We start from the raw sequence: 22,889 nt of genomic DNA on the forward strand, positions 1-22,889 counted from the left end.
CACTCAGTCCCATCCCGTCGCCGCGGTACAAATCTCTATTCTTTATTCTGGAAAAATACTAATTTCTTCGTTAATAAAAGCATTTATTATTATAAGTAGCTTGGTACATAATGTATAATATAAGAAAGTAGGTAGGTATGTATATTTAATAATTAGTGGCTAAAACCCACCACCTAGAAAGTCGTCGAGCCGCCACTGCTTATAGGTATAATATGTGCCAACGACGTAAGCTTCTACAGATTTTTTTTACGGGAAATGGTTATTAGCCACATACGTAATCAACCAGATTCTTGCACTGGATAAAATACACATTTAAAAACAAAATATATATACTTTATAATATATTATATTGTCAGCTGCCGGATCAAAGTCGCGACCGACGACTACAGAGACGTGTGCCCTTCTTGACTATCGTGGCTGCAATAAACAGAGTCGGCAATATAAATTAAAATAGTTTAGTATTAAAATATGTGCAATAAATTATAATAACTAAGTATCTACTGAAAAAGGAGTATAATAATAAATAATGCTGTGTTTCATTTCCATTCAAATGTAATTATAGCATGACCGATTTGATATGAAGGCAGTTCAATAGTGCGCGATGCAAGGCTTATGAGTGAATCCGGCAAGTTGTATCTCCTACAACACAAGGGGTGTATCCTTAACTCAAGGGTAGATACCTCAGAGGGGTGTGGCATTAATTCGGGTCGAGTGCGCGCGCGTCGACCTACCCCCGAGCACGCGTTCGCCATATTCGCGGATGCTCGCGAACATTTGTTTCATTAGAGCTAGGTATTAACAGGATCGAGCACGGTGCATTGCATGTGGAAGATCCTGGCTTCAAATCACAGTTAGATAAAATATATCGATGGTTAATTTTACAATTAACATGGTGTGATAATTTAATGCTATACATAACTTATCCAAATAGTGTTCAATAGATGATACTATAGTAATTAATTTAAATAGATTAATAACGATCATAATGCTTAATAATGCATAGAGGCACATTTAACATGTCAAACAATGGAAAAATACTGTTTTTCTTCAATAAGCTGACTTTCGTAGCTTGTATTTTATATTACGGTATTTAAACAACAACAAAATTTAGTACAAATATTATTTTCTTAGATGTATATATTATAATATATGACTTGTATATTAGTTACGAAACAATCTTCAATCAATGTTCTCGCAAAACAATGTTCACAAAAATGATATTTAAATAAAATTAATTACAAGATAAAAAGAACTTTTTATATACAACGTTTTTAAATTTTCTGATGAATCATATAAACCTAACTTGACTAGCTTGAACGATCAAAAAAAATGTACTTGATAGAAATAATACTGAAATGTCGTATTGATTTCCATAGTAACGCACGTATATATTAATAATTTAGTTGCTAGGACCCCAGACCCCTAGCAACCAATAAAGGTGTCAAAATAACTTTTCATACAAAACAGAATTAACTGAAAACGAATTCAATTCTACATAAAGATGGCTAGAAGTATTAAAAAATGCATTGGCATCGTGTTCTGTTATATTCTAAAAGTTTCAAATATCTAGCTAGTCGGGAAATTAGTTAAAAATCGATTGCAAGATTTATACCGGACAAAGAACCACCGGACAAGAATACGAGCTAAGAAAAACGTTGTAAAAATGAGGCATTTTAATTTTTTTTTCTTGTGCCAACTAACCTATTTCCCTACCCTGTCTGACATAATTATATCAAATCAATGATAGTTGGAAACATTGGGTATATTATCAACTGATACAAAAGGTACTTTATTATGTATTCATTCAATATTGAACGCTCGTGATGGCCGAGCATTTAGATACGAGTCATGCTTAACGATTGTTTGTCCGATATGAAATCTAAAGCCCCCCTATAAATGTTCTGATTTGGTCAGGTAATGCGTAGGTGTGTCGTCCGACAAAATTCGGCAAGGCTAAGTGATTAATTAATTGTTATATTTATCTCCTTCACCCACGTACGCTCATTGGGTGAAGCATCTTCTGAGATTGTGACAGCATCCCGTAGCTTTAATGTACACACACTGAGAATGGTACTTAGCACCCTCCGCAGGGTTCGTAGCGTGGTAGCGTAATTATTCTCGCTTGCCATGCTCGAATTTTCATGTCGTCCTTACCTAATCATATTGTTAAAAGCTCAGCATACTAAGCAGGCAGTATTTACCGAAATGTTGGTTAAAAAGAGAAGGCCGACTGATATCTCAAAGGACAAGAGTACTCTCCCAAGCAGTGAAAGGTGTGATGTTTTAGTCCGACTTGGACTACATTTTTTCATTTTTTTTAATAAGTATGTTTTCTTGTGATTTCAAGATTATGTATTCTCAATAGAATAATTTAACATTCTTAAATCTTATTGTAAGTATATTCTTTCTTTTTTTGTTTTAACATGTTCGGTCATAAGAAGATTATGTATGCCTCCATAGGGTAGAGGTTGTAATAACAGAAACATTGAAAAACAACATTTGAATTTGCCAGACACGGGATTCTAAGCCGGGACCGATGACCTTTGAAAAATAATATACCTACCTACTCGTAAGTATATACACCAATTTATCGTTGTAATAAAATCTTTTTGTATTTAATTGAGACGTAAGGGAGGTTTATTAAGTAACATTTGTATCTGACAATAAAAGATTTCATTCAATTTAACGTCCCCTAGTTTAAGCTTTCATAGTTATGTCCCCCTGGGCATATTTAACCAACAAACAATATAACGAGATCATTTTAAGCCATTGCCACTTTTTATTGGATCAAGATAAAAATAAACGCGACAAAAAGGTTCTGATTATCAAATTACGACAAATAAAATTAGTGAATGTTAACTGGGTGAATATAAATAATAATATTTAGTATAGTGATGTCGAAATCGACAAAAGTTAAGACTGTGAAATCAACTGCTTTTGAGGCCCCATGATAAGAATTAAAATAAAAACCATAATTTACATACTTCAAGTAAAAATAATTATTATTGAAGATAATGGTGATGACACAAATACTATTCGTGGTTTATTTTTTTGTGTAGGTACATGTACTTACGTATTAGTTGCAGAGATTTTTGTTATATATTGGATAATATTTAAGGTTTCAAACCTGAAGCCTTCCCCACCCTTGTGTGGGCGCCTGACTTAAAATTATCACACTGCTTCGAAACATAAAAATAGTAAATAATTTTAGGAATCAACACCGATGTAAATGCGATTCGATCTGTAACGTTTTATTAGCGTGGCTAAGCCAATAAATAAAAGGGATACGCCGAGTTAGCACGTCACTTTGGGTTCACATCCTCTGCTTGACATTATTAGTGGGGACAACATACAAACGAGAATCAAATGACGGATCTGCTCTCATATTACAAGAATTCATAACAATAATAATCATACTTTTAGGCTTAATTAAATTAGAGTATACTATTATATGAGACTCATCAGAGAAAAGATAATGACAATTAATAGTGAATAGACTTGGCTGAATATCTACTTCTGAAACTGTGGGTCGGAGTTTCGAATCTGATAAATCCATATGTTGTTTTTTTAATGAATGTTTGGACTTAGACCATGGACCTAATACGCAGCGCTCGAAATGGAAGATTTCACGAACTGAAGCGTTTGATAATTTTCCGAAAATATTACCATATTTGAGTCGCCCAGAGTCATAACTCACATTTTGCACTTTTGTCATTTTTGAATTAAATATACTAAGTGATTCTAAACACATGCATATATATAAATAAACATAGTAGGCTATCAAAAGTCACTTTAAAGTATGTGAAAATTGTTGACAAAGTTGACTGTTGGTGTCATAATTCACATTTTTTAATGAATAATGTGATTTCTGTCATCAAGACCTTTCTAACCAATCAGGGTTTTATTTATCATAGTGTGCATCAACTTTTTTTAAATAGTGTAAATCATCTCACTCACTCATTCATATTCAAGGGAGTTCAATACTCTTCTTTTAATTACAAAAAAACAATGTTCTGGTGGTTTTTTGCGATTATCTCAAAACTCGATTTTTTGAATATGTTAGTTTGACTCTAGGCAACTCATTTATGTAATTTCATGTATATCTTGTAAAAATAAGTGTGTTACAGTTTATGTTTTAATATTTACTCCCTAGCTCAGATGGTCAACTTAATTTTTATACGAGACGGAGCAACACTCTCGGAGATTTCATGAATCGGAGCTGCGTTTTGTTGCGCTCCGGTTCATTTCGAGCCCTGCTAATAAGTTAAGTAAATGGTTACCAATTATTTCTCGTGGAGAAAAAGTTATTAAGAAATATCTTCGGTAGGTGGCCATGATTGTAAAACAAACGAAACGTAGGTGTGAAATCTTTGTAAAATGAAATTAAGTATAAAAATATTGTCGTGTATGTATGTCTAATAATGTAGATACAATAGGATTCGTTTCGTTTGACCCCGTGTATCGTCGTGTCTACATTTGTGTAAGTAGATGAACCCCGGTTTCGCTTAAGCACCCCACGACCCTGTGTTTAGGTTTCATTTTACCCTCCTCTAGAAGTTCCTTTGCCAATCGCACAGTAAATAAAAATAAAGGTATCATAAATAATTTGGAGGATGATTCGTTTGTGTCAATTTTATGAAGTCTTTATTATTATGAATATTAAAAACGAAAGATATTTTCAATGTTGACAATTTAAATTTGAGATCAAAGATGTCGAAGAAACCGTTCGTTAAATAACAAAGCCTAAATATATGAAAGTGAAGCTTTAAAAAGGTTAAACTAATTATTACTAAATTACAAGTATCATTTATGTTGTAAGGGAGATTTGTTAGTAATAAAATAAAATATTATCCCTTGTACCTTACAATCAAAAACCACAAATATTATAATGAAATTTTAGATCCACACTAACAGTCAATTTCATAATAAATGTACATACTCGCTTACCTATTTTTGAATTATTCATAATTTTATATATCCACATACGATATGATTGTATTTCTAAATTACTTACCTATCGATTTTTTTCTGTCTTTCCCCTTTATCACTGTCGTTTTTCATACAAACGTATTTTTGAAGTGATTTATTTATACATGAATTTAATATCAATGCTATACGACTATTGGTTTTTGATGCAACATCTCACGGTAAACTGTGATACGGCAAACTGCATACGTACAGTTTTTCGCTTAAAGCCTCCTCATTGATAACGTACATAATATAATCAGCCCAAGATCAGATACAAAGCGATTTCAGATTTCAAAGAATAGAGGTGACTTATATACGTATGTACTACGTATACGTATGCTTAGCTACGGTCTAGTCACTAGACTCTGGTGTCTATTGAATACACACACAGAAGATATAAGAGTTCTGGAACAAGTGAAAACTTTTCTAGGATTATTTAAATCTGTATGTTGTAAAAGTAAGTATTTTCAATAATAATCTAACATATTTAAATTTTATGTATTTATGAAATGATTATAATTATTCCAAACTGCAACTACATCATTAATAAATTAATAACATCGGACGACACCTATCGTGTTGGCATTGACATTTTTTTGATTAATTACATTGTTGGTTGCTCTACCATTCAGGAAATTCAAAAACACTTCGAATGACGGATTTATTAGAATTAGGTAATATGAATAAGTCATAAACGGATCGGTACAAATATGGATTAGAACACTCATTCGGGTGGTGAAAGATTTAAGTATGAATTCAACTCCGTCCGACTTTTACCTATCATTTTTTATATGTAATCGGTATGATTATTAGAATTTACATATTTTTATACTTTTGGGTTTATAATGAATATTATTACAATTTAAAAACAGACAATTAATAAGATTACTACATTGTGTGATTTAATTTTAAATACATTCAGCATAACAGTGTTTTTATGTTTGAGTGGTGAAATGCTACCCTTAACCTCACATTAGTATCACTAATAATTCAAGTGTTTATTATCGCTGCTACAGCGTTTTGTATAGTCAAACATGTTAGCCGAAAAGTGGCCCGGAGGGTGTAATACTAGGTGTACGCTTCTAAGGGATGTTTAGCGCTAAATCTACCCTCTACGGTTATTCGCAGAATCGTATCTAGGGGTGGAAAGTTTTATTAATAGTTATATAAAATTAATTAATTTAGGTTTTTTTATAAAAATGTTTTGATAGTTTCAGTGACATCCACAAGCAAAATGTTGCCATTAGGCAGGCATCCCCGTTAATTTTTAGTATCAAATCTTATGAAAATTTGTTAGACACCTACTTATTTAATTTATTATTTATTCTTGACTATCTTCAGCAGACAAACAAAATTAAATCTACTAACGATTAAACGATTAGAGAATTTCCGTGAAACATACAATATCTGTCGTTTTAGTTACGCGTAGGCCTGAATTGCTGACAAATTTGGAGCCCTCCTTGTGAAAATTTTGCCCGTGCGATAAACCGACATACAGTATTACGATATAACAATAGTTATTTTACCAGAATTTTAATTTTGAAACTGAATAATTATATCTTTCTAGACCAAGTCACCTTTTGAAGTGATAACCCCTACTCTATTATTACTATCAAGAACCTAAAATCCAGGGCTCGAAATGGACCGGAGCGCCGTTCCGGTTCATGAAATCGGAAAAATTATAGATTGGTCACGTGGAAAAAATAATTTAACCATCTGAGCCAGATAGGCCATATAACACAAAATCTTACATATTTATTTAAAAAAAATATTTTTATAAATTTAGATATTTCGAGCGCTGCAAACCATCTAACTGCACTTTTGACCAAAAATGAGAATTTAATGGCATTTTTTATAAAGCATGTTTTCTATGCTCACACACAATTTCAAATTCTTAAACCTATAAATAAATGCGTTATCGTTCTTCACACAAAACAGCAAACTGCAGGTGTCAAATTTCCAATATCGTAAATGGGACAACTCCGCTCTTTATATAAAATTTATTTATATATAAAAAGGAAGCTAAAATAGTTGATTAATTCATTGTGCAGCTTATTTGTAAAAAAAATAATTTTCCAAGTGTATTTTTGGAATTGTTAAATTCCGCTTTATAGTTAAATTATTAAGTTTTTTCTCCTTCCTGAACAATTTGCCCAAATGGTTTGCAGATTAAACAGTCGATATGGCTTTTTTTCAAAAGTATTTTTTTTTCAACTTAAACTACACCTGCTTTCAGATGATAATTTTATTATTCTGTTAATATTGTTACAGTTTTTTAAAACAGAATTGGGTGGCAGCCCTAGTCGTAACTCGTGGGGGTTGAAAGTTGTAAATCATTTTAACTGGATAATGAATTCGGTCCATAAGGGATGAAAAACGAGGACATTAATGCTGACTATGCACTGCTGATACTTGATTCTAATTGATAATGATGTTCGCGTATGAAATTGTTTGTGGCCGTAATAATATTATTTGCCATTATTCCATCCATTATTATAGGAGAGTACAGTGTTAACATCATTTTGAAATGATATCGAAATATTCCATTGTAATAATTTCTAAGCTAAGGCTTGAGAATATATGATACACATAATGTACACGTAATATTTATAGCAGGAAAATGGTTTTGGTTTGAAAAATTATCCATAATATTTTGTATTGATTTTTAAAGTGACGGTAAAGGGTAGGAATAAATCAACCAAGTGCCATTGACTTCCAAATTTACCCCGTCTACTATTTATAGATTCTCGCCACTTCAACCCTAGACTATCACACTTTTTCAGATATATTATTCATACCCAGACACTCCACACATTGAATCTATCCAAATGGCTATCGAATGCGCATGTTTTAACAATCATAATTGTTAGTTTCTATGTCTGGTACCCGCTGTCTTATCCTTTAGACAGGCCGCATCTGAATATTAAAGCAAACATTGTATTCATGAGTGCCACGGGTCTTCAGGTGATGTGGGCCTTGCGAGTCATTGACTGCCTAGAAGAGTGGAGCCAACCCGTTGAGAAAGGTATTTGACAGGAAGACCATATTGCTCACGATCCTCAGTCATGAGGTCCTGGCAAAAGAGAAGAACAATTAACATGTTATTTACATAATTTACTTGGAGGGGTCCGGATAATAACAACAAAAATAATAGACAAATCAGCAAAAAAATCACATAAAACTGACTTGACTGACAAACTGAGCAAAAGTCCACCCTAAATCAAAAACCGTGCTGCCATCTTTAATCAAATTTACAGTGAATAATCAAGCACCACAAGTTTTGTCAAAGCATATCATTATTATTAGATTTGTTTAATTGTTATGTTAAAATCCACCACTATGTGATTAAGATGCCAATACGAATCTAATGTCTAGCGAGGACAACTGGCTCCGCTAGTATAAATAATTGTGTTGTTATTTCTTTTGATTATTTAAATAATGTTCATATTAGTCATGGAATCATACATAAAACAAAATAAAAGTAAGTAGGTATGTTATTTTTGGATTATATTCTTGGTAATATGAAATATAATAAATATGATGTACCATGGTACCAGACTCATATCTTATAAGCTACTGAATACTTCCCAAACCCAAGCACGTGTACTTTGGAATAGTTTGAAGCACATTTGAAACTTGTAGTTGTAAGTAGATTGCCAAGTAACTGCGCCCGGAACGAAAGCCAATCTCCCGCCAAAACTTTGGATTAAGATATTGTATATTATGGAAGTTTTGGTGTATTTACGCGCCAAGTTTTGGCGGGAACTAATGTAATAATAATAATAAAATCTAATTATATTTCCTCTTGATACAGGTGATCTAAGGTGAAGCGCAGGGAACTCAGAAATGAAGCGAGCTTACAGGTGGGAAAGTAATTATAATAGGGACATGCTGTTTATCACATAATAAAACATAATTATATACCTATTAGTCGTCTAAAGCAAGAATTCTCAATCGGTGTGCCGCAAAATATATATAATATAGGCGAGGTTTTCGTTTATTGAATAAAAGACGATAATACGATAACGGCTTAAGCGTCGACCGATAGCGTCGTGGGTCCCAGGTTCGAATCCTGGGTACGGCAAGTACACATATTGTTTTTCAATTTGTGTATGAGTCAGAGTATGGACCTAATAGGTTGAGTAAGTGGCTGACAACCATTTCTCGTAAAAACAAAATCTATTAATACTAACCTCCACCCCGTGGAGGCCCATAATATGATCTTGTTAAGATCAGACATGGTCGAGAAAGAAAAAAAAAGTTTTCTACCATAATGTAGTAAATAGTAGTCCTATTTACTGAAGGTGAATGACAAGGTGATCACCGATACAATTTTGGAGGGGAATGATAAGATTCTGGACACAGTAAATCGGTAAGTATATTCACGCCATGCATGCAAATGTATTTTAGGTTGGTAAGTATGTCTATTAAAAATAATCATTTAAAATGTTTAGGTACCTAGCCGCTTGTAGGTGTCATGAAACTATTGAAACATGCATTCATCAATATATTGTTTTCAACGATAGGATAGAGCCATTTATTAGGTCCCACTTTTCTTAATATTACTTCTTAATATACTGTTTGTATATATTTTTGAAGGTCAGAATATTGATAATTTAACTGAGGGATCTGCTATATCAATGCTGTATGTTACATTACGAGTCAAAATATAGAAATTCCGTAAAATTTTAAGGATCAAAACTAATAAACACAACCTCAAATGCAAAACATAAAGAAACCATATAATTATTATCACAAAAGAAATGTTGGCAGTATTGACATAGCAATTATCTTTTAAATCCCCTTTGTTTTCATATTGCAACATTTATATTAAACAGATTACGGATTATTTGCAGTTACCACAGAAGTTCAAGGGCGGCACATGAGTTTTAAAATATTCTGCTCTATTGACATAATAATTTTAACTTAAATATAATATATGAAGTTTTAATTGAATTGATTGCGATTATCTCTTGACAACTCAGCCTCGACAGAGCTTAAAATATATAAAAGACGATATGTACATACACACACACACACGCACAAATTGATAGCATACTTAAAAGGCAACTCCTCTAATTGCAGCCATTCGTTTTAGGCAAGAAAAATGAATCTTTTTCAGTTCAGATCAGCTTTCAAAAACACATATTATTCTTTTATAATAATATAAACATTGTGATAATTAAAGAAATAAATAAACACTATAGTAATGTGGAGGCAAATATTGTGGACGCTAGGTTCGATTTATGCTACAGAGCTATTAAAGAAGAATAAAATCAATATCTTATGAGATTGTTAACGTTTGGTATGTGTGTAGATGGTTTTGTATTCAAAACTGAATTGGTGACTGAAAAAGACGAAGAGAAATAATTTCTAAAGCGAGATACCGTTTAGCTGCACAAAAACTGCCATGCACAAAACACAGTTGCACATTGTATGCACTGTTACCATGGTAAAAATATTGTATCGGTAACACATATGAAATGACGTATTATTGCAAATGTGATTAATTTTAGTTGAAATCCGCGCCGTTTTAACGCCGCTTCCGAATTCATATGGTACCTGAAAATATCAGTTTGCTTTGCTAACATGAACACGATTCGATTCAAAATGTAACTTCCCAAGTCTGTTTATTTTCCGGCCAAAAGAGCGTTTGTAACCTCAAGTCTCACCGATAAGTTATGTATGAATTAAGTAACCGTATATAATTACTATAATATAAAATTGGTAGATGTAAATTAGTACAGAAAATTTGTTTGGTCGGACCCGACTATAAATATTAAATGAAGTAGATACCTATTATCAATCACATTAGCAGTGGAAGTTCAATTTTAACTTTGCAGAATATAATTTAATGATAATACACTACTTATAATATTATAGTTTACCGATAGCCTGCGACTTCAAACGCATGGCATGGGTAGGGAAAAATAATTAGACAGGTATACCTATAGAATGATAAAATAGACATTTTTTATCAATTAGATAAAGGCTGTTGTCGTGGTGCAGTGTGTAATTCATGGTGGAACTGCATTATATTGTTGTTTTTATTTAATAAAACGCAATTTTTTTGTAGCACTTATTCCACTTTTAATCAATAGATTAGGACCGGTTTCATCCGCCTCAGTGGAAACCGGTCCTAATCTATTGATTAAAAGTGGAATAAGTACTACAAAAAAATTGCGTTTTATTAAATTTATTAGTTAATATATTAGTTTTATTATAGTGGGTAGACAATGGGAGGTATCCAAATATTTATGTTGCGTCAAATCGCAATACTAACTTCCCATAATACTAATCGTAGAGGCGGCTTCGTGGTGCAGTGCGTAAGACCCTTGCCTTCCACCCGAGAGTTCTGGGTTCGATTCCCGGAGAGGACACAATATTTATGTGTTTTTCTCAAAGCCTGGGTGTTTGTGATTGTCCAAAATTACTAACAACCACCTTGTACAAAAAAGCAAGGACATCGTTATTAATTATCCTAAAAAAGAATCAATGAGATATTCAACGGTTGGACCTAGACACGCGCTTTTCTAATCCCACCTCACCACTCCACCGTTGATATCTGTACACTTTACGTATTTATGATTTAATTTTATTATTAGCTACGACTAAGTTCGCGTGATCAATAACATTTGGATTTAGGCACGCTCCTCTATCCGCATACTATCTTACCACCATAGGTACTTGTAATAGGTGAGCACTTTATCTTCTCGTGTCACGATGAAATTTCATTTTCAAGACGTTTTATATTATTTTTTGAAAAAAAAATGAGAAATAAGCTTTACTAGATGAGCACGAACAATGTTGTCTATATAAGTATGCTGCGCCAGTTTTTTTTTAATAGTAGTATAATAATTGAAATGATATTATTTTGAAATCATTATCTAATAAATGCTTTAATTGTATTGTATACCTATTATTACTAGCATAGACTAATAATTACACTGTGTTTGTGTAAATATAATATTATTAATTAATTCATCATTTCAGATTACTACGCACTGTCACTGGTATTGCCTGATTCGTCCCTTTGATCATTTCGGTATGCCTTGGGCCGTGTCCGATACACGCAGTAGAACCGGAGCAGGCCTAGGGCAAATTATGCACATACCGCCCAACCCTAGCACGAACGCGCGCCGAAACAATGCAATATGTTGCTTATGGTCGGTCTACTTACACCATATTAACATCAACCCTGCTGAGAGATTTTTAATGTTTGAAGAAATAAAAATAATTATACTTAATTAGATTTTTAGCCATTTCATTTTATTAAGTTGACTGCGGTCAAGTGGCGAAAATTGAATGTTGGACAGAGGTTACAATTACAAGATAAAAAGAACTTTTTATATATCACGTTTTTAAATTTTCTGTTTTAAATCATATAAACTTGACAATTCTATGTATTAATAAAAACTTTTTATTCTACTTCATAGAAATACTGAATAAATATTATAGAATACAGAAATGTCATTTTGACATTTCATATTGATTTCTATAGTAACGCACGTATATATTAATAATTTAGTTGCTAGGACCCACTAAGCAATCAATAATAGTGAGTAGTAAATATTACTTTTAACGATTATTTTCCGAAACATACAAAACGGAATTAACTGAAAATGTATTCAATTCTGCTTAAAGATGGCCAAAAGTATTAAAAGAATGCATTGTCGTCGTGTTCTGATATATTCCAAAAGTTTCAAATGTCAAGCTAGTCGGGAATTTAGTTAAAAATCTTTAACAAACAAGAAAAAATCTGTACCGGACAAACAAGAATACGAGCTAATAAAAACGTGGTAAAATACACCGTTTTTAGACAGTGATCAATTTGTAATAATATCAAATGAATATTATCTTAGTTTTTTGATTATTTCAGTTTACTTTAAATATTATTTTTCTTTCTGTTTACCTATAATATTCGATTAGATACTCTAATCTCAAAATGTTTACCGTTAGTTTATTTCTTCATTATGTATCTGTATCGGTGGCGAAGGCTTCAGGTAGGCTGTTACGATCCGCCATAAATAGTGCACATTATACTTTGTTAGTCATACGTATTTGTTTTTATTGAAATGAAACAACAATTTATAGATGATGTTGGTTAGTTTTAAAAAATCGATTAAACCTTTAGGCAGGCAAACCACAATAGTGTTGATATATGATGGGCGATATGACAAAATTATGCACACTTTTTCATTCATACTTATTTGTTTTACGTTGGATTATGATTACATATTACGCATATTGTCGGTTCATTTACTTAAAATTATAGTACTGCCCTAACACAAATCATAATAGATTAAAACATATTATTGTACTTATATATAAATATAAAATATATATAAAATATTTAAGGCCATGTATGATTTAATTGGATAATTTTAGATATTTTATAGATAGACGGTTATTTTTTGACTATTATGACGTATTATGTCTTTGTTTTCGTAGGGTTTAATTGAATTTTAAAAACTAACCAACACCATCTGTAAATTGTAGTATTATTTCAATAAAAACAAGTACGTATGGCTGACAAAGTTTAGTGCGCACTATTTATGGCGGATGTTCACAGCCTACCTCCACCCTTCGCCACTGCGAAGCAACCTTAATATAATTGAACTTAATTTAAACGCAATGTGTTACTTTAATTCAAAGTTTAAAATGGTACAATAGAGTAAAACTTTGAATTTGACAAAATTGACAGTGTGAATGTACAAAATTCAAAATGTCACAATAATAAAGCTACATTTACATCAGTTGTATGCGTCCACTAGGTGGCGGAGGGGAGACACCACGTACGCGAGTTTCCGATCCGCCCAATTCGTCCGCCCACACGTCCGGTCGTCCGCCACAAAACCGCCCTCAATGTCAATAAACGGGACCGCAAAACCGCCCGCTGGAATAAATCCATCAAACCCGCAGCCTTTTGGCATTAAATCGTATGCAAATAGTTGCATTTGCAATCACACGTAGGGATTGCAATACCGAATGAAAATACCAATACTGGTATTCGGAAAAAAATATAAAAAACGGAAACCAATATATAAAATCTCTTTAAAATATTAATATTTTATAGAAAAAATATCTAAATAAGTACCTACATATATTATGTAAATTTTAAAATTCAGTCGAACTCGGTTATTACGATCACGGATATAGCGAGATCTCGGATGTAGGGATGAGGAAGCATTCGTTGACATTTTAGTTTATGATTTTCTCAATACATCTATTCACTGTTATAATGAGCAACTTATCGGATATACCGAGCTAAAATAGTCAAAAATTTTCTTAAAACTGTCGTTTAAAAACATTTCGATACTAAGCAATAAAATCCGACCGGACAGGATTCCGCCAGGATTGCATTACGTTTATGACACTAGTTAAGTGTCGAAGTACCTACCTAATTGGTGTTTTCGCCGACAATATTGAAAAAGTATCCACGCATATGGTTGAAATAAGTAAAAAAATCCAAGGTTTGTGAAGTCAGTAGGTACCTAGCGTTCATAACAATAAACAACTTTTTTTATAGTTTATGATTGCCATGCTTGTTTCGGGGAAAAATTCTAATTGTGTATTTTTGTTTGAATTGCGACTCTTTGTGTTATGTGACCGCTCATTTAAAAACACCTTTTCTCTGATATAACGAGTAACGCTTATAACGAGCAAATTCGGTCGGTCCCATCTTCCTCGTAATAACCAAGTTCGACTGTAGGTATAGGTAAGATATGGTATATGCTGATGTTTACAAATATTTATAAATATAGTATTTAGTTGAACTATAGGCAATTTCTTATTTGAATGATCTTCTTGAAGAAACGTTCTTCGATGTGTATGTGTCCCACTGGTAATTCCACCTAATGTTTTATTACACTTTTTACATTTAGCATTTAGCAACTTCTTTACTTATACCGTAAGAAGTACAACCAAATATTGCTCACTTTACTCATTAATTAATACATTTTATATCGATTTTCACTACCGAAAATATCGGTATTGTCTGATTTTTAAAACCGGTATTTCGGTATCGAAAAATATGTACTGGGATACCGGTATTGCAATCCCTAATCACACGTATGCATATGCAGCTTTTTATGGTTGCTGTAGCTACAATATAAATACGTTGCTATCATAATAACAACTGGTATGTAATTAAAATTGTTATAATATATGAATGTTAGATATTGCACAATACGGTCACAGTAATAAACAGCTGAACGAAGAAATATTATTTTATTAATAAAATAGTTTTAAATACATATGGAACAGGTACAATCTATTTTTTTCAAATTATTATAAAATCACAAATCTAGAGTACTGATTACTTTGTAATCATCTAGTAGACGCCTACCGCAGATACAAAATGAAATCAAAGCTAGAATTATTTTCCGTCAAAGAGAGGAAAACACAGGCAATGCGAGGAAAATCCGAAAGGATTTTCACGCTACAATCGTTTTGAAAATATAAAGGAAAATATTCAATACTGTTTTTTGTATAAATTCGTAAAAAACTTCTACAGATGCATATTCTACCGTCAGTATCTATATTATTTAATATGTAATGTACCTAACGAAAAAATATTTGTCAATTTTATTCTTATGCGTGGAATGCATTGATAAGCAAATAATTTTACATTGAGTTTTAAAATATTTTTGCAAATATGTGTCCTTCTTCCTTCTTTACTCGACGTTTCGACGTCTTCTTTTGATATTCTTAGAGCAACGTTTACATTCATATACCTACACTACATTTTCATCATAAAACATATCATCTCTTGATAATGGCCTCTGCAATGAGCCCGAAACGTCGAGTAAAGAAGGAAGAAGGACACACTGAGTAAACCCAAAAAAATTAACTACGATAAAAACAACCGCGAAAGCCTCAAACATTTTATGTATAATGTTTCCAAGGAATATTTTATTCTCAGAAAATAGTGTTTTCTCAAATAAATGTTGATTTTGTGACATCTTTTATACAACCCTCCTATACCCTTCGTCACGAATAATCACATTATATCAGACTGTCTCTCCTCGCCAGTCATTGCTGTGTCGTCATATATGGACGACCCCTTAAATGGTTTATATTTTTTTTATTCTGAAAAGAATATTCATTATTATGCAGTAATTTATTTTTTCATATTGTGGTATCTGCAAATGATAGGCATAGAGAGATGAGTGGATTCAACACCAAAGTTAAATAGTTTTAGTCGAAATAGTCCACGATTACACTATAAAGGGGAATGGGACAACTGGACGCCAGGACGATTGGATGCCGCACCGTCGTAGACACGTAAACAGAACGTTGACGAGAAATTTTAATCAGTTTCTATTTACTAGTTAGTAGTTTTAAGTCATTTTTCTCTTACCATAATGTTTTTTTATTGCGGATTGAGAATCACTATGCCTAAGGCTTTATATAAAAATAAAAATACTCTTTTTTCGTTGGGAATTCAACATATTCACGATTAAAACATTGTTTACGTGTGCATATTTAAATTCTCACCAACTATTAAATCATAATAAATAATAATTTATATATAAATAATAATACCTATAAGTAGCTAACGTCTATTTATTTTCAAATTGCGTGGCGTCCAGTTGTCCGGTGTCAAATCGTCCTAGACCCACTATAAAGCTACCAGCAGATCCTGTATCCGTGCCGGAGTCCTTGAATCAGCCTAATTGATTTTATTATTTAAGTGTGAGAAATATTTACAGATATTAAATATATAATTTGAAATGTCCATGTTTAAAATAACATGAAAGTAGTAACATGGAAGACCGACGCACCGCCTGACATTGAGCCCACCATCGCCCACAAAAGAAAATATTAACTACACTTTCATTAAAAATAATTATCATTATTGAGGATAACAGTATCACATAATAATATTAGTTCTTTATTTTTTATGTACTAGTACGTATGTTTGATTGGTTATATTATGGGTCCCTATGAGTTATTTTGCAGAAGTTTTGTTATGCTTTAATTATTCATATTTTAAATGTTCCCATTTAGTTTGAATTTTGATGATTTTGGTTTAATTTATTAATTGTATGACTTGTTTGAGCTGTATCGAGGCCCCCTTTAAAATCTTCTGGAATGTCGATCTGAGTCAAAGAAAATCACATATGTGTGAAAGACAATAAAATAGTTTGATAAAATTCGAGTTGATAATCGAAAAGGGTGTGAATGAGAATTTGGAGAAATGGAAAACTACCACTATGTATTTACGTTTAATGTAATGTTATAAACACAGTTTTAAAGCTTTTAAATTTTACGTCTTTATTTTTTAAATTTGTTTTACATTATTAAAGCTATTCTCTGTAGTCAGTTTTTTTCTTTATAGACAACTAGACCTTCAACATAGTTTATGTAACTAATAAACGGCGTATTGTAAAACTTAAAACGAAAGCTTGTTTCAAAGATTAATTGAGAACATAACGTAAAATAATCTTTTCACTTCCTTGCCAATGAAGAGCAAAAAATCTTTTGTGAGCTTTTTTTTTCAAAAAAAAAGGTATGCGAAAAAACTTTGAAGTAAGTAGACTATATGTTTTTCAACTTTTTCTAAATGTTAAACGTTTTCCGAGGAGAAAAATTGCGACTTTGTTTTTCATTTCGTTTCTGAGATTGCAAACCTGTTATTAAATTTAGTTAATATGCTAAATCACAAAAAAATGACCGCCACGAATAATTGAGCGTAGACGCTAAAACTTAGTTATATTTTAATGTCAGCATTTAAAAAATATATTATGTACTATACTAGTATGAAACATTTATTTGGCTATAAACATACGACTACTTGATAAAGCTCATAAATATATCGCTCACATAAATAGCTCATAATGCGGTACTTACTGATCCCGTATTTTCTCAGATAAATTTTAATATTTATGTTATTTATATACGATATTGTTTTTTTTAATAAATTAATTTACATAAAATCTGTATAAGTGCGAATATTAAAAAGATACGCCGATGACACTACCGAGTAATCTAGTAATCTACTCCGTCATGTCGAGCAATAGGGTACGTGTCTAGCCCTCGATAAAAAATAAATAAAAAAAAAACCTTTTTATTTCTTACAGATAAAAAGTAAATGACAGTGAATTGACTATATCTAATGTATATATAACCCATAATTATATCTGTTATATATATATATATATATATATCTATCTATCTATGATTTTTTTATATTTTATCTAAGTATATTTTTATATTTTTGTATAATACATATATATATATATATATTAAGATTTTTATTTTGTATATAATACTGATAAATAATGTTTATATATTAAACAGTGCTATGTAACGTTTATATAGTATATATTTTTGTATTTGTAACTAAATAATATTTTGGTTTGTTTGTTTGTTTGTTTTGTAAGAACCCCTCTTCGGGTGAAGGCCTCCTCCAAAGAAAGAAATCCCACTGAACTCTGGGATAGATGCAAGGTTTGTTGTATTGCGTGGTTGTATTCTCATTTAGAGGGTTTCCATGTTTCCATGTATCACCTAATACCAATAAGCCAAATGATTGGGACGGATTGCTTAACATTTTGTGAAACACTATGAAAATTTTTGAGAATAATAAGTAAGTGAATTTATGCCAAAATTACCATAATATAATAATGCGTAAATGATACCTCACATTCAAAATAAGAAGAAAGCAGAAACATAGAAGCTTCCCCACATCTTTTGGCTTCCATAACAAGTATCAATTGGTATATCAGCGTACCAAGAATATATCCTTGTCTGATCACATTATCAATTCTTCTTCTTATTGTGCCATCCCCTATAGAAGGTCGGCCACCATTAAGGCGATCTTAGATTTGTCGTCTGCTACCCGGAATACTTAAGTGGAGCTGCAATCGTAGCAATCACGAAGGTTCTTAAGCCACGAAATGCGGCGCCGTCCTCTGCTACGCTTACCATTGATCTTTCCTTGAATGACAAGTTGCTGTACTTTTGTCCTCTCATAATGTGGCCGAGGTACTGTAGTTTCCTGGTTTTGATACTACGTAGAACTACATTACCAATGATGACGTTTAAAGATGAACAAATAAAACAAAACAGAAAATATTGCTCATAAAAGTATATAAAAGTTGCATACTTCGGCCATATTTTCAAAATGACAAGTATGATTTAGTTAAACTTATAATTGCAGGGAAAATAGAGGGAAGCAGATTCTCTTGGCTACACAACTTTCATAAGTGGCTCAATGTCCACGACGTCGGGGATCTGATACGACAGACCCAGTATAAGGATGTGTACTGCAAGTTGGTTGCTAATCTTTGATAGGTAACGGCACCAAAAAAGACAAGAAAAAAAACGTAGTAATTTTTGACTTATTACCTTTTTCTTTTAGTAAGTATAGTCGTTTAGTTTAAATACTGACCCACTCGTGATAAACTGTTAATGTCCAAATAATTATGCCCAGGTTAAAAAGTTAAATCTTTTTTATACAATATAAACATTCTTGATGTGTTGTTATACTGGTGAATAAAATCGATTAAAAGCTTGACGATCGCTACGCAGAGATATAACGTAGAGAGAGCGCGGCAGAGGGGGATCCCCGTCAAAGAATGTTTCAAAGAATAAAAATGAAAATTAAATCTTCCAGCCGAGCGGCTCCGCTAATGTTCCTGACGGTAACTACCGGTACGTATCTATAATGTTTTCAACAGAAGATGAGTATTTTTTTAATAAATAAAAAAAGAATCGTTTTATCTGGAGAAATAATCAGTTCAGGCATATCCAACTATAAGTAGGCAGTGATTAGGGAATCCAATCCCGTGCCAAAATTCTGATCCTGAGATTTCGGGATTACAATTTCTGGTCCCGAGATTGGCATTTTTTCCATTGTTAATATAAAATTTTTATATTTACAAATAACATTGATAAAATCGGTCAAAAATAAATCTAGTATAATTTATACTATTTAAGACATTTATTGTTAATATTGTATACGTTCAATCTTGGAAATACAAAAGTTTAATGGAGTAAATAATATTGTAATATAAATAATAATGTGAATTTAATAGGAGATTGCTGTTTCTGATAGTAAAGACTTAATGAATGGATTAGCGAGATTTAAAATAGTAAAGCAAATAATCATGGCGTACTTATGGCCTTTCCGCTTCATAAATCTAATTAGTCGGCCAAATATGAAACTGCCGTAAAACGTATGATATCATGGTGGAATTACTTTGTTAAAAGTGCGAAGCATTGTTTTTTCCAATCTTTCCATTTTTAATAATTTATGTGAAAAAATAAAATGAATCGGCAACCTACACATGGGTTTAAATCAAACTTCATTCAAACTCAGTTTATTTCTAATGTAGTTATTTTTTATTAAAAGTATTTTTTCTGTTATATTTTCGCTTTTATTTTATTTTCCATAAAAATTGATAAAAAAGTCAATCCCGGGATTATGTTTATCAATCCCGGGATTCATAGGTATCGAAAATAGCTCGGGATCCCGGGATCCTGGGATTGGAATCCCTAGCTGTGATCTAGTATCCAGTATCAAAACTGGCAGGCATCCACCACACTCCCTCATTGTCATTCTTCTAACTTAAATAAAAGTTATTTTCTCACTGCGTACTTTTTTATTTAAAAAATGGTTTATATTATTCCAAAAACAGCCGACCTACAGGTATCTAAAAGGAGTACTTGGCCATTATATATAATTAACGTGTTATTTAAATCTGCAATATGCAAGTATGGAAAGGACAAAAATGAATTAAGTCATTAGAGTTATTTGGTTCTTGCAAACATAGCAACGCAATTCACAGGACCGAGAAGAGTAAAATTACATTGCAGATGCAGTCATACAGCGGAAATTGATTCAGGCTGATGATTAATGAATACGTGTATTAAATAAGGCTCTAAGTACCAAAAAGTAGTATTGCCTGTAGTTACAAAATACCGAGTCATTGCAGTAAAATTTCATGAAGCAGACCTTTTGAAAAATGTAGTTTTACAGTGTGAAGCAATCACGGCAGCTTCTATAATTTTAGGTATTAAGAACTCGCAAGTGTCAACACACCATCGTCAGCTATTTTATATTGAATGCAGTTGGCCACTGCAGTGCTACTTACACCATTATACATAAAACATGCCAACGGACATATAACGTCGACAGGTTTAATTATTTTGCTGTGTTTTTTTGACTTGCTTGAGGCACTTAGACTATAGTTGAAGTTATTGGCGTTGGTATGTAGAATATTTTTCTATAAAAATGTCAGTTTTTATTAATTTGGTACTTAGCGCCTTAATTAATACACGTATTCTTATAAAATATATGGCAAGTCATGAAAATTATTTTAAGATTTTTTTTTTGTTGACATGCATTTATGGAATTTTTCTGACAGAGATTATAACATTAAATCGAATAAATAATAAAATAATAGTACGCGTTTTTTTACAGGTTGGATTCAAGACTATACAAATAGCTATGCTGTTGTATTTTACGTTCTTTCTGCCTTGCCATCACTATGTTTAATCCCATGGACTATCGAGTATTGATATTTTAAAAGAAAATCACAACGCCATAGAAAAAAATAGTGAAAAATATCATATATTATGATTGTTTTATTTTATTATAATACGTTAAGTATTTTAATTCAATCGAATATTGTGATAATTTAGAAATTATTAAAGTTGAAGAGACATTACAAATTTAACAACAGCTTACATTTATCCTGTCCGTAATGCATTTTTTCTAAGCTTTATTATACTTATACATGGATATAGAAGAATAGTAACAGTTGACAATGTCCCATTAAAGTGGACGAAATTAGTACTAAATAATGTGAAATAAGAACGAAGTTATTGTAGAGTATAATATGCTTCATAACTTTGCACTCCGGCTCAAGGATGAAATTGATGTAATATAATATTCTAAAAATATTTTTTTATATATCGTCTTTGTTCTGGCAGAACACACTAACTGGAGAATACTAGTTTTGAGTAATTTGACTTTGAAGTTGTTAAAATGTTTGAAATGCTCTATCATGTGAGTTTATTAAGTAATCGTAAAAAGGATGACTTTAAAATAAAGACTGTTTATTTATTAAGAAGGTTTCCAGACGGTAAAGTTTGAAAAAAGGAACATTTTGGTATAACTAACTCAATATGTAATTTTTTCGAATTAGTGTCTTTTGCCAGAACAGTGACGATATATATTATCTGTCTATGTATTTATTACTATAGTAAGTAAAGTAAGTAAGTTAATATCACTTGATCTAATTGTATGCGAGGTAATCAGGCAAAGAGGCATATCAGTATAGTAAAGAGTGCAAAAAAGTGCAATGTTATAAAACGTAGGTATACTCTTTTATGTACTTAATTAATACAATGTCATTCTATCAGTAGTGACGATACATTTGGATAACATGTATTTCAAACAGTGATTACTTCTCGTGAATCCATTTATACCCGTAACGCAAAATGCCTATCCACACTGCCTGCGCTGTTTGACTTTTTCATATGAAAAACCTTTTATTTCTTTTATATCTTTTTTTCATCACAGGATATTCACAAAAATTCCATTTTAAAACGGAAGCTTATGGTCAGAACATGAGCTTAAATAATAAATATCGATTTTTGCTACAATTAGAGATCTTTCAATTATGAAGTTCTACTAAATTATGCATTCAAAAAATGTATACAGCAATATTTGTAAGACTTTGATGTTATAGTTAACCGTTACATATAAATACTGTCATATCTGATTAGTAACTATTGTGTATGTGTATGGTTTTATATTATGTGGCGAGTCGGGACGATATAATTAATTTCAACGTCGAAAACATTAAAATATTTTACAACACCGAACGACGCGTCTGCATACAATGATACGGTTCGACTTCAAAGTTAAAGTACTCAAAATAATTAACATTGAAGATGACAGTGAT

At 31.8% G+C, this 22,889-nt stretch overlaps 1 protein-coding gene across 1 annotated transcript in view; it reads right to left on the reverse strand.

The window, feature by feature from the left end:
- LOC147078061 (paired box protein Pax-6-like) overlaps window positions 1-22,889 on the reverse strand; it is a 154,654-nt gene that overhangs the window by 58,728 nt on the left and 73,037 nt on the right. The gene's annotated exons all lie outside the window — the stretch shown is intronic.

This window comes from Rhyacophila brunnea, unplaced genomic scaffold (genome assembly GCF_057557595.1).
Source record: "Rhyacophila brunnea isolate RB1 unplaced genomic scaffold, BYU_Rbru_1.0 scaffold_12, whole genome shotgun sequence".
In the NCBI taxonomy this organism is placed as follows: Eukaryota; Metazoa; Arthropoda; class Insecta; order Trichoptera; family Rhyacophilidae; genus Rhyacophila; species Rhyacophila brunnea.